Source organism: Telopea speciosissima, chromosome 4 (assembly GCF_018873765.1).
Source record: "Telopea speciosissima isolate NSW1024214 ecotype Mountain lineage chromosome 4, Tspe_v1, whole genome shotgun sequence".
NCBI lineage: Eukaryota > Viridiplantae > Streptophyta > Magnoliopsida > Proteales > Proteaceae > Telopea > Telopea speciosissima.
Genome location: NC_057919.1, coordinates 20,540,545 through 20,553,632, shown reverse-complemented (window position 1 = coordinate 20,553,632; position 13,088 = coordinate 20,540,545). Strand labels below are relative to the sequence as shown.

Sequence of the window (13,088 nt, the reverse complement as noted above, 5' to 3'; positions counted from 1 at the left end):
TATGTGCTGGACCATTGAGAGTCCTCCCAACAACTTAGATGAATGAAAAAGGCTTGGTTGTTTACCCATAAGTGTAGTGAGAAATAGTAGACTAGGAAAGAGTCCTATGTGAGGTGAAATGCCTAAGAGAGAGTGAGAAGCTCGATCCACCCTTCTATCCTTCCAGATCAGCCCATAGACCCTCTGAAAATTCCGATGAAGCCGCTGCCAATGTGGAAACCTATGAAACCAATGCTTCCACTACACACTGCCCATACCATGCACTTGATACATAAGAACACTGCCAAACGCAATAAAATAGTATGTTGCACTGTTCCATACACCCAAATGTCTCACCACAGTGCTAGCACAGGTAAAATGACCAAAATGCCCATGTCTATGTCTGGAAGCCCAAAATGACTGTCTGTCTTCCCCAAAACTTCCAAGACTTCTGTAATGACTGATATACAACAAAATGAGCCATATTGAATTGCCACCTGCTGTCTGATATGCCCACAAACCTCTAAAATACTGCCTAGCTGTCATGTGTCCATGCTGCATTACCAATTCATACACTTGCCATTCTAGCTCTGCCAATTGACCAATATCCACCGCCACATTTGTACTGTCCATCTCAGCCTGTAACACTAGTATATCACTGTTATGTCATACTGCACACGGTACATATATTGTCACGACTGTAAATGACAGAAATGCCCCTGGATGACTCTCAATCACTGTGGGACCTATGTGTACATTGTACACTGCCAAACCCCTGTAATGGTGCCACTGCCATTGTGAACACTCTGATAACTGTTGGGGATGCTGGAAACACTGTCCAACCACTGCCAGTACTCTCAGAAGTCTGCCAACTCATCCAGAAAGTTGTTTGTACTAATCTTATCACTGCCACTGTACACTCTATATCACACTGTGAACCCCTGAGACTGCCTGTACAAGCCTGTGCTGCTCTGTACCACTCTTCCATATACCACTAATCCTCTACTGGTTGTACTCCATCAAGATGCATTGTGTTGACAACAACCAACACACATGCACTGTGTTGACAATAATGACAACAACACACATGCCTGATGCACTGTGTGTATAGCAATCTTTTATTTTATTGTTCTCCCAGATAAACTGCAATTGAGAGGCAATTAAATGTTCGATATTACTGCTGAAAGTTGTTGGTTCTTAGAGTATTGATCCTCCTGTAGAGGAGCTTTTTAGTTGAACTGGTTCTACATTATTTGGTATCAGAGCCAAACATGGCCAACTGTGAATTAAGTCTTGAAGATCATAATTATGTTCTTAGGGTGTTGATGCAACTGAATCAACGAATCGCTAGAATGCAGCGACGTACGGGCATTCCAGAATCATGTATAGCACCTCCTTGGGAAGAGAAGAGACTTCCTTTCAAAGCAAAAGAACCTGAAGTCAATGTTGCAGAAATTCCAGCAACTTGTGACGACAAGGAAGAGCTAGTCCTTGATGTTCCTACCGTCGATACTTTCATTGAAAATTTTGAAGGCAACAAGGTTGTAACGGCAGATAATGAGGTCGAGACTAAAGAACTTGGCACTACAATAAGTGGTGGTTGAAGCAACAACTGGGTTTCTTGTAAACCACAAAGAAGAAGAACCCAAGGAGCTCAACACCACAGTGAAGCTTGAAAAGGTGGAGGTCAAGAACACAGCTGAAAGGAGACTATGAACACGACAGCCAAGTACACATCTGCTGTTAAAGTTGATCACATCGAGTTCATCATGCCACCTGAATTTTTCAAGGAGAAAGAGCCAAATCTTGAAGACTTCTTTCCCTATGTTCGTGAGTGGGCAGAATAGTGTTTCAGCCTAGGAGAGAGTCAGAGGCTCGATCCACCCTTCGATCCTTCCGACCTTCTTCCCCTTCTTCCTTGTTTTCTGTTTTATTCTTCATCTTTATTTTTATTGTTAGGCGAGTTAACCTGCAATTGAGAGACAATTGAAGGTTTGATATTACTGCTGAAGTTGTTGTTGGTTCTTAGAGTATTGGCCCTCATGTAGAGTTGGTTCTTAGTTGAACTGGCTCTACACTAATGGGGTGGGATTGTTGTCAGAATGGGCCCCACCTGTTAGGATGAACCACCAAAATGGGAAGCGGGAGGAAAAGTTTACTTTTCCAATCCAATACAGTTTGCTTGGCCATGGACAGAAAGAAAGGAGAAAAAATCGATGGGTCATTTTGGTCCTCCTCAACAAGAAGCCTCCCAAGTACATTCTCCAACAGAAAGTAGATCCTCGAAGCCCAAAGCCGGAGAGAGAAAGAAGAATGCTCTGGACAACGACAGTGAGGAGAAAGAGAGGTTAAGGAAGAAGACAATGGAGAGGACAGAGTTGGATGGGTAGCTCAGAGAGAGAGAGTGAGCAAGGATCAATGATTCTTCTCTATGATTTATGAAAACCCCTTTATTCTCTTCAGATTTCAGACTAATGAAAACTAACCCTCGCTACTAATTTTTCGTTCTTAAGAATGAATTTGTCTGACCCTAGAAAATAGAATGAAACCTAACAGATTTAAACGTGCTCTTCCCTTCCTGATTTGGAGCTGATGCAGATTTATCACCAAACTGGGCTTATTATGATGGGAATAAGTCTAGGGTTAGGTTCTACACATGTTGGGCCTTTGATCCCATGGGTTCTAATAGGCCACTTTAATGGGCCTAAAATAGGGGTACATAGGTTGCCTACGGGATTAGCCCAATACTTAGTTTATTTTCATGTTTTAATGTTTTAAATTGAACCGGTTGAACCACTAGTCCAATTTAAGTGATTTTAGAATATTCTCTTAGGATAGAATCTTATTAACTTAAGTCATATTTTAGAGTCAACACCTCTACACGAATTTTAGAGGAGTGTTTTGTATTAGGAGTCAGCCTAGTGATTGAACTCCTAGGCTGAATAGGAATTAGGCCACTGGCCATATTATAAATAAAACAAATCATGAGAGGCTCCCCCACAATTCAGAACTTAAAAAATTAACTTTTGCTTGCTGCCATTGCTGCTGCTGCCTTGCTCTATTGAGTATTTGAGTGTTACCTTGTGAGTCATATCAAAGTGAAGGGACTGGTGGATCTCCAATTGACTCCTTGCATCTTGTAGATCAGGAGGACCTGCTACTTGTCTTCAAGCTACTGCCATTGAAGACCTGCAACTCCAAGTAAGTGGTTAATATTATTAGTCATTCCCCTTATTCTCCTAATCCTCTAAACCCAGCCCCATCGATCCCCATTGTCATCCACCATTAAAACCTATCGATCCATTAAACCCTAAACCTTCATAATTCTGTCCAACACTATTTTACCATCAGAACCACTTCAAAATTCAAACCACAGCCTTCCTAGGACACTCCCTCCACTCGATCCTATCATCCAAACCCTAATTCCCCTCAACTCCCATTAAAACCCAAAACCCTAAATTACAGTTCAACCACATCCAGCCATCATCAGACTTCCATACCTTGGCCGAGTGACCCTTTCTACCCCTAGAAAACTCAACCTGAAGCCCTTGCCCTAACTCCACCTCTAAACCCTAGATTCCATCACTTTCATCTTTCTAAAAACCCAAAACCCTAACCCTAGTTGCTGCCCAAATCCATCTAACCTACTTCTAACCATCCAAAACTTATACAACCTATTTCATTAGACTCCCCTACACCTACCTAGCTTTACCATATAAGACACACTCCCATTGACCTAACCCTAACCCTAACCCTAATATTGACCTTAAACCTCAATTCTGCCCTCATTGAACCAGCAGTTCAACAGATCCTGGTTGCTTGGCTCCTAGTAGGTCTCCTACCTATCTAGGACTACATTAGGAGCTCCTTCACTTCTGTACCTCCACCCTCAAAATAAAAGTATATTAATTATCTTCTTCTTCTCCACATACTAACACCGCACACACCAACAAGAACCCATAATTTACTAGGTTCCTTAATCCCTAATTTTGCTAGAAGAAGCAAAGAAGAGCATCAGATGATGGTGATGTCATGGCGGTGGTGAGTGGTGGAAAAGGAACGACGAGAAAAGAAGAGGGTAGTGTGTGCCTTTAAATAAATTGAAGTGAGGAGGAGAGGCACAGTGTCCCACCTGCTGCTTTCCCATCCGGCGGAAATCCTAGCACCAGTCCACAATAGCACCAAAAAAGATAGAGAGCGGTCGAAGAAGTAGAAAAAGAGGGAGTAACCGTTGGCAAATTCCATTCCGTGAACAGTGCAAGTGTCTTACCAATTTGGTGGAACTTTGAAAGAGAGTGGAGTAAAGGACATGTCAACAGACAAGGAAAACTTGCTTTGCAGAAATTTTCTAGTAACTTCCTACCTTAGCTAACCAAACATCTCACTTTTCCATGTTTTTGGAATAGTCCGTACAACTATCCCACCCCACCAAAACCCCTTTAAGTAAATGGGGCCTAAGTGATATTATGATGCAGTCCAAGGCCAGCCCGAAACAAGCCCCTGAGTGGACCTTGGTGGCTGGTGCAACGGTGAGGTTGCTCCATTGTGACCAAGTGGTCACGGGTTCGAGTCTCATGAAACAGCCTCTCCGCGAAGCGGGTTTAAGGCTGTGTACATTATGACCCTCCCTAGACCCCGCAGTGGTGGGAGCCTCGTGCATTGGGTACGCCTAGCCCAAACAGAGGCCTTTTTTGGCCATCAGTTTAAGTCAGGTTCCGGACCATATGTAGGTCTTACTTAAGCCCCTGGTCAAGCGCATGTTTCTGCCCCTAGTAGCCATCGATCAGCAGATCTTAAAGAAGAGATTTTGTCAGATTTGTGGGGTCCATAGGGTCCTAGCATGGAGTTATTTCAGGGGCGGTTGTTTCCTTGTTTGGATAGAACTTTTAGAAGATATTCTGTGGGCCCATTGCCAGCTTGCGTGGGTGGAGATTGGAAGCTGCTGAAATCTTTCAAGATCCTTATTTAGTTACTAGTTTCATAACTTTTTATTCCTTTGTATTGATACTTAGATATCAGTTAGGAGTTTCTATTTTCTTGCATTCTATTTCCTTGTAATGAAGAAGATTAATTACTTTGCCATCAAGCAGACCACATATGGTTTGGGTACTTAACCATCAAGCAGACCAGAAATGGTTTGTGTTTCTATTTTTTCTGTAAGTTGTAATTGTTTTATTATAAATAAAGATGAAGGGGAACCTAACTGACGATTTTGAGAGTTGAAAAAAGATGTCTTCTTCAATGGAGCAGCAGCTTGTGATGAATCAAGATGCAACCCTAGGTGGGGAGGTGGCGAAACCTCCCTTGGCCTTAGGTGGTGAAAGAAGGTCCATCTTTCTTCTTCTCTTTTCTCTTTTCTCTTTTCTTATTATTCAGTCAACCAGTTCCAGCAAGGTAACACCCAGACTGTCTTCCTTAACTCTTACTCTTATTTCATTGGTTTTAGTGCCCTGTTATTTCTGCCATAGTGTCATATTGCTAGAACAAGTTCCGCAGGTTTCTCTCACTGTCAGTCTCCCATGGTTCAGCAGATACTTCTTTCCCTGTTCTGTTGGTTCCTATTCAGACCACGCTATCAATGTGTGTTTGGTTTACCAGTGACAACTCTACTGTTCTGTCCATTGAGTGTTTTATGCTGTCCATTGCTATTGCAGAGTTTTGGATGGTGTTCTGTTACCATCTATTTTGGCTGCAGAAAACTTACTGTTCCAGGGAATCCAGCCATCGGATATGGCCCAATCGTTGACCAGTTATTCTCCTCCATAGGATCCTCCTTGAACCAGAACTGGAGGTCCATCTGACCTCTGGTTTGTGAGTTATTTCTATTTCTCTTCAGTTTCTAAATTCTGTTTTACTAGTTACTAATTCTGTTCATCATCAAGTTTGGCTATCCAACCATTGGATCAAACTATTTTTGGGGCATATGTTCTGCAAGTTCTAGACACTGTTCTATCTAATTTTCAGCCCCATCCAAGTGTTAGATGTTCAGTTATTAATTCAGCCCTATTCTGGTTTATTTCTGTTTATCTGTTACTCAATGTCTTTCTGTCCTGTGGGTTTGTGTTCTAATAGTTCTATCTTTCCTACTCTGGATCACATCATATTATGCTGGGAATATTTTCAAAATTGTGAAAACATGAACATTAATAAACACTAGAAATGTCTCCATGCAAGAGAGAGATTAAAAAAATGAAGGGGAAAAAAAACTAGAAATGTTGAATTCTCCACCTAAGCTATTGATGTTACAGGATTCTTCAGGTCTCCATGATAAAGAAAAATGAATAGTCATAATTCAACATAACAAGAAAGAAAATAGAGCTTACTGTTTCTGGCTGCTAAGGTATCGCCAAATAGAGGTCCCAATTGAACATAAATTTTGGATAAAGAGGTAAACCGGAAGTAAGAAGAAATCTCGGCACTGAATTCAAGAGTGACAAAACTGAAAAAATATGGAGGAAGAGTGCGTATGCGTGTACATAGAAGAACACGAGAACCCACTGTATATCAATAAATCTACCACAGAAACAATAAACCCGCCGTCACATAATAACCTGAAACCGTAGGTTTCTGATAAGCTAACCAATCAACTCATTTACGAATAAATTCTTCGGGGAAGGGGTAAAAATGTTGTAGCAATTACATCATCAGCTCGAAACTCAAAATTAAGACAAATCCAAATATAATTCAGAAAGAACGAATTAATATAGAAGAAAATAGTTAAAACGACCAGAAAAAACTCACAAAGCAATGAAAGGCATAAAAGAGGGGAAACCAGTCAAACCACTGAACCCTCTTCACACAAACCAAACTAAAAACCTCACAAAGATAAATTGGCTAATAACAGTACATCTGAACGACAAGTCACAGACTCACAGTACCTCTTTGAAGGCTTTAATGGCGAAAAGAAGGGGAAATCCACAATTTTTTCGAAACTTTCCTTTAACAGAACTGCGTCGACGACTTAAGGGGGGCGATGGCGATGAGCGGAGAAAAGGAGAAAAGTAGAAGAGGCGACTCGTTTGCAGTTTGCAAAGACATAAACGACAACTATTAAATACTGAATAAGTTTCGCTCGTTCTGTGGAGCCGTGTGCGGAAGAGGTCAAGAGCTTAAAGCCTTTTAAACATTATTCGATTTCTTATGGACCGCTGCCTCTGGGCCCGTGATTAATATGGCCAATATTTAATGGTCTCGGCTTTCACAAATCACAGCTTCTCCACGAAGTCGTTTGATCTTGACAATGATATCGACCGCTGGGTTATTCGCCCCTTCTAACGTGCCACGCAATGCCTATTAACTTCTGCTTCACGTCTTCACGAAAGCATCGCTACCTGTTGTTGTGGCGACCGGCGATAGTTAGCAAAAACGAAGACACCCAAAAACACCAAAAAATAAAAGGAGAACGAATACAGATTTTAAACAGTAAATGAACGATAAAAAAAACTAAAACAGATAATGGACGGTACAGGTTTCGAATCTAGTACAGCGATATGTAATCAGATAAAAATCATGATTTTAGTTTTTAGAGCACGGTATCGGATAGATCACCTTCAAAATCGATACAGATTAGCACGAATCGACTTTTATTAAACAAATTTGCCCCTGGTTTTCTTAAAAAATCAGGTTTTTAACTGTTCTACCTAGGGGTGTAAGTTTGCCCTGTCGGTCCGAACCCGCCCTGAGCCAGGCTGAGATATTTGGCCCTGAGGGCAGGTCATGGTTGAAAATTTTTGGCCCTGAATTAGGATCGAGTCGGGCTAGGGTTGAGGCATCGGGCTAAGCTTGGTCGCACCCTAATTTAAGTTATACTATAAAATATATATTGATAAATATATACAACATAAACTTTAAACATCACCCATATTTGTTTATATAATATATTATATATGAAGGCAATAAATGATATAATAAATTTTATTATAGTGTCATTTTATGTAAAATTGATAATGTTCTCCCTAACCCATTTCAATCCATGCATTTCTTTTCCCTCCCCGTGATCAAGGCCAATCAGGGTCAACCCAGCCCGACCCTGAGGGCGGGTCAGGATTAGATTTTTCTGGCCCTAAGTCAGGGTCGGATCGGGCCTGGGCCCAGGTAAGGGGACTTAGGGTTGGGCGAGGGTTCTATAAAGCCCGGCCCAACCGGTCCTATTGCAGCCCTAGTTCTACCATTGGTTTGTACCGTTTCATCGATATAGTATCGGGATCGATGATTAACGATATCGATATGGATCGATCCTACACCAAAATTTCAAACCATAATAAAGACATCAACCATTGGTACATCAAAACTTATGTTGCATATCCTCAACAACAAGGACCTCTGAGGTCAAGGGACCAATCAAATTCTACAAATGAGAATCTTGTTTCTTATCAAGTGGCAATGACACATGCAAGATTCTCATGTGATCTTGTACTAGGCACAAATTGTATATGCACTTAATGAAACCAATGAATTAGAATCATTATCTTGAAAAATACATGATATGATGACCATATGAACAAGATGTCTAGTCATGTTCCTGAGTACTTTTTAGATGAAAACCTAAGAACACCGTAGCCCATTAATGATCATACAAACTAAATTAATATCAATAAAAAAATCCCAAACTTGATAGAGACATATCCAACACTTTTTTCTTAGCCATTTATATATCTACATCCTAAATTTATATTGCATGCAGCTAAGAAGGACAAGGGTGTTGACTTAGTGATTGCTTCTGGATCACCCACACCTGATATAGCAAAGACCTTTCTGGACAAATTGGAGATTCAATCCATGTTTGTGGGCAAGATGAGTCAAAGGAACCTTTTATTATATTTTTTTTTTTGAAAAAAAGGCAGGGTATGCTAGCAGTATACCATATGCTAGCATCCTATGTGTCTATCTCTCTCTTCCTCCCTATGAGAGATAAGCGACTCATTTCAAAGGATAGAAGAGAGATAGACCCATAGGATGCTAGCATACGGTATACCGCTAGCATACCTATCCCTCTCCCTTTCTTGTATTTTTTTTATGGGGTGATGTTCTCCGTGCCACAATGTAGCAATAGACACATGGGCCTGCCATTCGGGGGGGCAGGGTAGTCATTTGGCCCACCCCCATGTGTCTGGGCACAGCCTGCGCCACTGGCACAAAAAACATTCTCCCTTTTTTTATAGATGTGCATGCTACTAGAAATGTTTTATCATTACTCAATGGCAAGATTTCCTAAATATAAAATTTGAATTAGATTTCAAACCACCTTGGGGCCTATCCCCATCCCCTAATCCCCCCCCCCCCCTATTATACAAGCTCTTAATCAAAAAAACAAAAAAAAAATTTTGAATTAGATTCTTCTCTAGTCTATCATTTTGCTATTTGTTATTCATCATTTGTTTATAGAGAAAAGTTCCTTATGTGGGACACAGGGGCCACGCCCAAACGCATTGAAGGCAGAAATGATCACCCCAACCCCCTTGAATGGCGGATTTCTACCCCCAATGTGCCAGCGCACGCTCTTATTGGTTGTTGCACGCACGTGGCCCCTGTGCTCCCATGCGGAGAATGGTTCCCCTTTGTTTATTTACTTTCTATGGGTGGGATTTTTCAACCTCCTTGTAACTCTGGCTGTTTTTTGTAGCATTTTGGTTGCATTTTAGTTGGTACGTAATAGGGGTAATCATTGGAGCTTTGAGGCAGGGGCTTACCATGTTCACTCAAAATTCAGTATCAGAACAACTAAAACTGGTCGGTTTTATCATCAAGTTTCTTAAACCAAAATGCAAGGTTGTGGAACTATGCCCAGTGGGGCCTTGGGGTGTACTGTTATAATTTTTTCAATTCATGATATCATGTTACAAGAAGAATGATTTTGTGAGATATTGCTATCAATGAAGTTCTATTTGATTTTGAGAGAACTTTTTGCTGTAAACTTATTTTATCCATCTTTTTTTGGTAGAAGAAGGATCATTTTTATCGATGCGTGAGAAATGCAATGTGTCTAAGTGATGTAGTGAATGCACTCCATGGCCGGGAATAGGAGGGGAGTTTAGTCTCACATTGGTCGGATAGTGTGCGGCAGTTTGGCTTATGACCTTGGAAGGGCCTCTCCACCCTCAAGCTCGGGCTTTTGGGTTGGATGCCATTAAGTGGTATCAGAGTGGGTTGTCTGTGCACCGGTCCTGTGGGAGCTCATGGCCTAAAGCTGGGGAGAGTTGATGCAGTGAATATGCTCCATGCCTAGGAATGGAAGGGGAGTTTAGTCTCACATTAGTCGGGTAGTGTGCAGCAGTTTGCCTTATGACCTTGGAAGGGCTTCTCCACTCTTAAGCTCGGGCTTTTGGGTTGGACATCATTACTAAGTTACATAATTTCAACAATCAAGGAGTGGATATGGGTCATTCGGTCCTACACGTACAGGACAATGCTCTCTGGGCCAGGGAGTCAACTTCTCTGTTAATCTCCCTGGGAATTTAATGAAAAGTATAGGACTCAAAATATGAAGATAAATGTTTGTGTCGTAAACAATACTATAGACCTCCAGTGCTGGTAGCTGTTGATCACAATTAATGACGGGAAATTATCAGCGCCACCCCCTGACGTTTGCCTATATCTTAAGGCACACCCACTAACTACCATAATATCAGCGCCACCCCCTAGTTTGCCAAACTAATTACACACAAACTCCCTACCGTTAGTTAAGAGTTGTTAAGTGATGAAGTCAACTATTTAATATTTTTTAAAAGACAATTCTGCCCTTCTTAGTAGGCGAAGTACCTAATCTACCTTTTCAATTAAAACACCCACAAACCCTTCTTCTTCTTCCTCACACTCACCGACAACCTTTCTTCCTCACACTCACCAACAACCTTGGAGAATCCACTGCAACCTACAGTGTTATGAAGAAGAGACCTTCAAGTTATAAAGCAGCTGGCGTCAACCGACCACCATCTTCCTCACTCTAGCTAGTACAGTAGATGCCCCATTTCCTCTATTTATTGGTATTTCATGTTCGTTTCTCCCAAGATTTTCTACCCCGCGTGAGACTACTTATATTCTTCCTCGGTTAGTGTTGATACAGTTGCCCCTATTGTCAATCCTTCTTCTCCTGCTGCTCCTGCTGCTTCCATTGATACTCAAGAGGAAGTTGGCTTAGAAGATTATAACAAAAGTAATGACGACAAAGACGAAGACGATGACTTTAAGGAGGATAACTTTGAAAGGGATTCTCAAAGATCTGAACTCACTTGCACCGAGATCCCAATAAGCAGTCTGATGGGTTCTTCTTCTTCTTCTTCATCCCAACCAGTCTCAGTTGGTCAAGCTGGTCCTTTCCAAGGCTTATCATCGTCGACGGTGCCATTACATACGTCTATGAAGAACGGCCCAAAGCCTTCGGCTTCATCTTCTTCTGACTAGATGCCCTTTTCTCACCATCAACACGTCGAATTTCAGGGCGATGGTGCAGGAGTTCAAGGGAATCCCCACGCCGCCCTTTTCGGTGTCGTCGTTCCCTCGGAGTAGGTTCGATCTCTTCAGCAGTACAACCTCCACCACCATGAGGTCCACTCATTTGGAATCTCCATTGCCGAACTACCTTTTACGCCCATTTGCACAGAAGTTTCACCCACCTTTATTCGCTTATTCGGCTTCGTCTTCTTCTTCTTACAACATTATTGCTTCTACTAATAACCCCACAGGCACCACCAGCGGTGGCTCCATTTCGTCCGCCCCGGGTTCTATAAATAACCACCAGCAACTGTCTGAGTTGGCGTTACACAATAGACTCATCAAAGCCTACTAAGCATGCAGAACCCGATCTTCACATTCCAACCTCTGATACAGGCTTCAGGCTCTCCTCCTGCTGCACACCTCCAAGGTACCCATTAGCCATTGCACCAGTTTTTTGGCACTAAATCTCAAGGGTCGTTAATGGTTCCATCGATGGATTCATCACAGCTTAGAATGGGAACAACTGGGGTGAAAGATTTCACGATAGAGAAGGGTTCAGAGAATGTTTCTTCTGGAGGTGAAGGTATGGTAGATTCATGGATTTGCTCTTCAGATTAGCAAATATTATTAATTTGTAGTAGTAATATTGAAAGGAAAAAAAAAAGATTCTGAATCTTATAATTTATGAATAAAAGAGAAGGTGGGGGAGTGATTGAATAAGATCGAAAGGCAAGGGTCTGCAGAAGAAGAGCCAATATCACCATCGTCAATAATCGATGAAGACGAGTCACAGTCGCTATGGTAGTCGTCAGGGAGATCAGGCAGTGAGGGAGGGTGCCGACGGTGGTAGTGCAACCTTACAACAACAACTGGAGTCGGAGTGAACGACAACAACTTAGGTCCATTGAAGGAGTGACAATGAAGATTCTACCCGAAAATGGATTAAATTTAAAGACTCTGTTGTACTTTTATGTTTTAGAGTAAAGGGTATTATGGTCAAAGAAATTTCATATGTTTACACGATTTAAAAATGGGTAACGATTGATATTATGGTAATTATTGGGTGTACCTTAAATTATAGGTAAATGTCAGGGGGTGGCACTGATAATTTCCCATTAATAAAAGATATGAGCTCGTTGTTGTCGATCTCCACCTAAAAAATGACAATTCCTTCTGAAATGCTTTGTAGTAGGCCTTCCCTCAAAACAATAGCTTCCCCTTGGAGAATTGAAGAGAACGAATTAGGTATCTGAGCCCCCTTCTTTCTCTTCAAATCTCCAAATTAAAAGACTTATTTCATCTATCAATGTCACAAATCAATGGTTTTCATTGCGAATCTACACACATACAATTTTATTGATTAGATAAATCATATGATCAAATTCAAACTCAGCTCAATCTTATTCCAACTAAATGAATTCGGCTATATGGATTTGTTTTTGTTTGAGTTAAAATAAAACCGCAAGCGTACGGGTCAATCGTAGCTACGGGTCGAACACGAGAAGATATACGCCATTCTATTTAACTAACTTAAAAGTAATGCAAAGTGAACCAAATTAAAGTGTTAAATTAAACTAATGAAATTAATGAAAATTAATGCATCCTAACTGATAAGCATCTAACAAAATTAAGGGATTAAATTGGCGTCCTAACACATGAGCATCTAACCTATCAAA

The 13,088-nt window shown here is 41.2% G+C and overlaps 1 protein-coding gene across 3 annotated transcripts in view; it reads right to left on the bottom strand.

Annotated features, from left to right (window-relative positions):
• Positions 1 to 6,970, bottom strand: part of LOC122658481 (mechanosensitive ion channel protein 2, chloroplastic-like) — a 34,257-nt gene extending 27,287 nt beyond the window's left edge. For 2 of the 3 annotated variants that reach the window (XM_043853458.1, XM_043853459.1), the window contains exon 1: positions 6,858 to 6,969. The gene's annotated coding sequence lies outside the window, so the exon portion shown is untranslated. Of the gene's footprint in view, positions 1 to 6,857 lie in introns of all 3 variants that reach the window. The other variant, XM_043853457.1, reaches the window with a different exon arrangement.
• Positions 6,971 to 13,088: the final 6,118 nt, after the last annotated feature.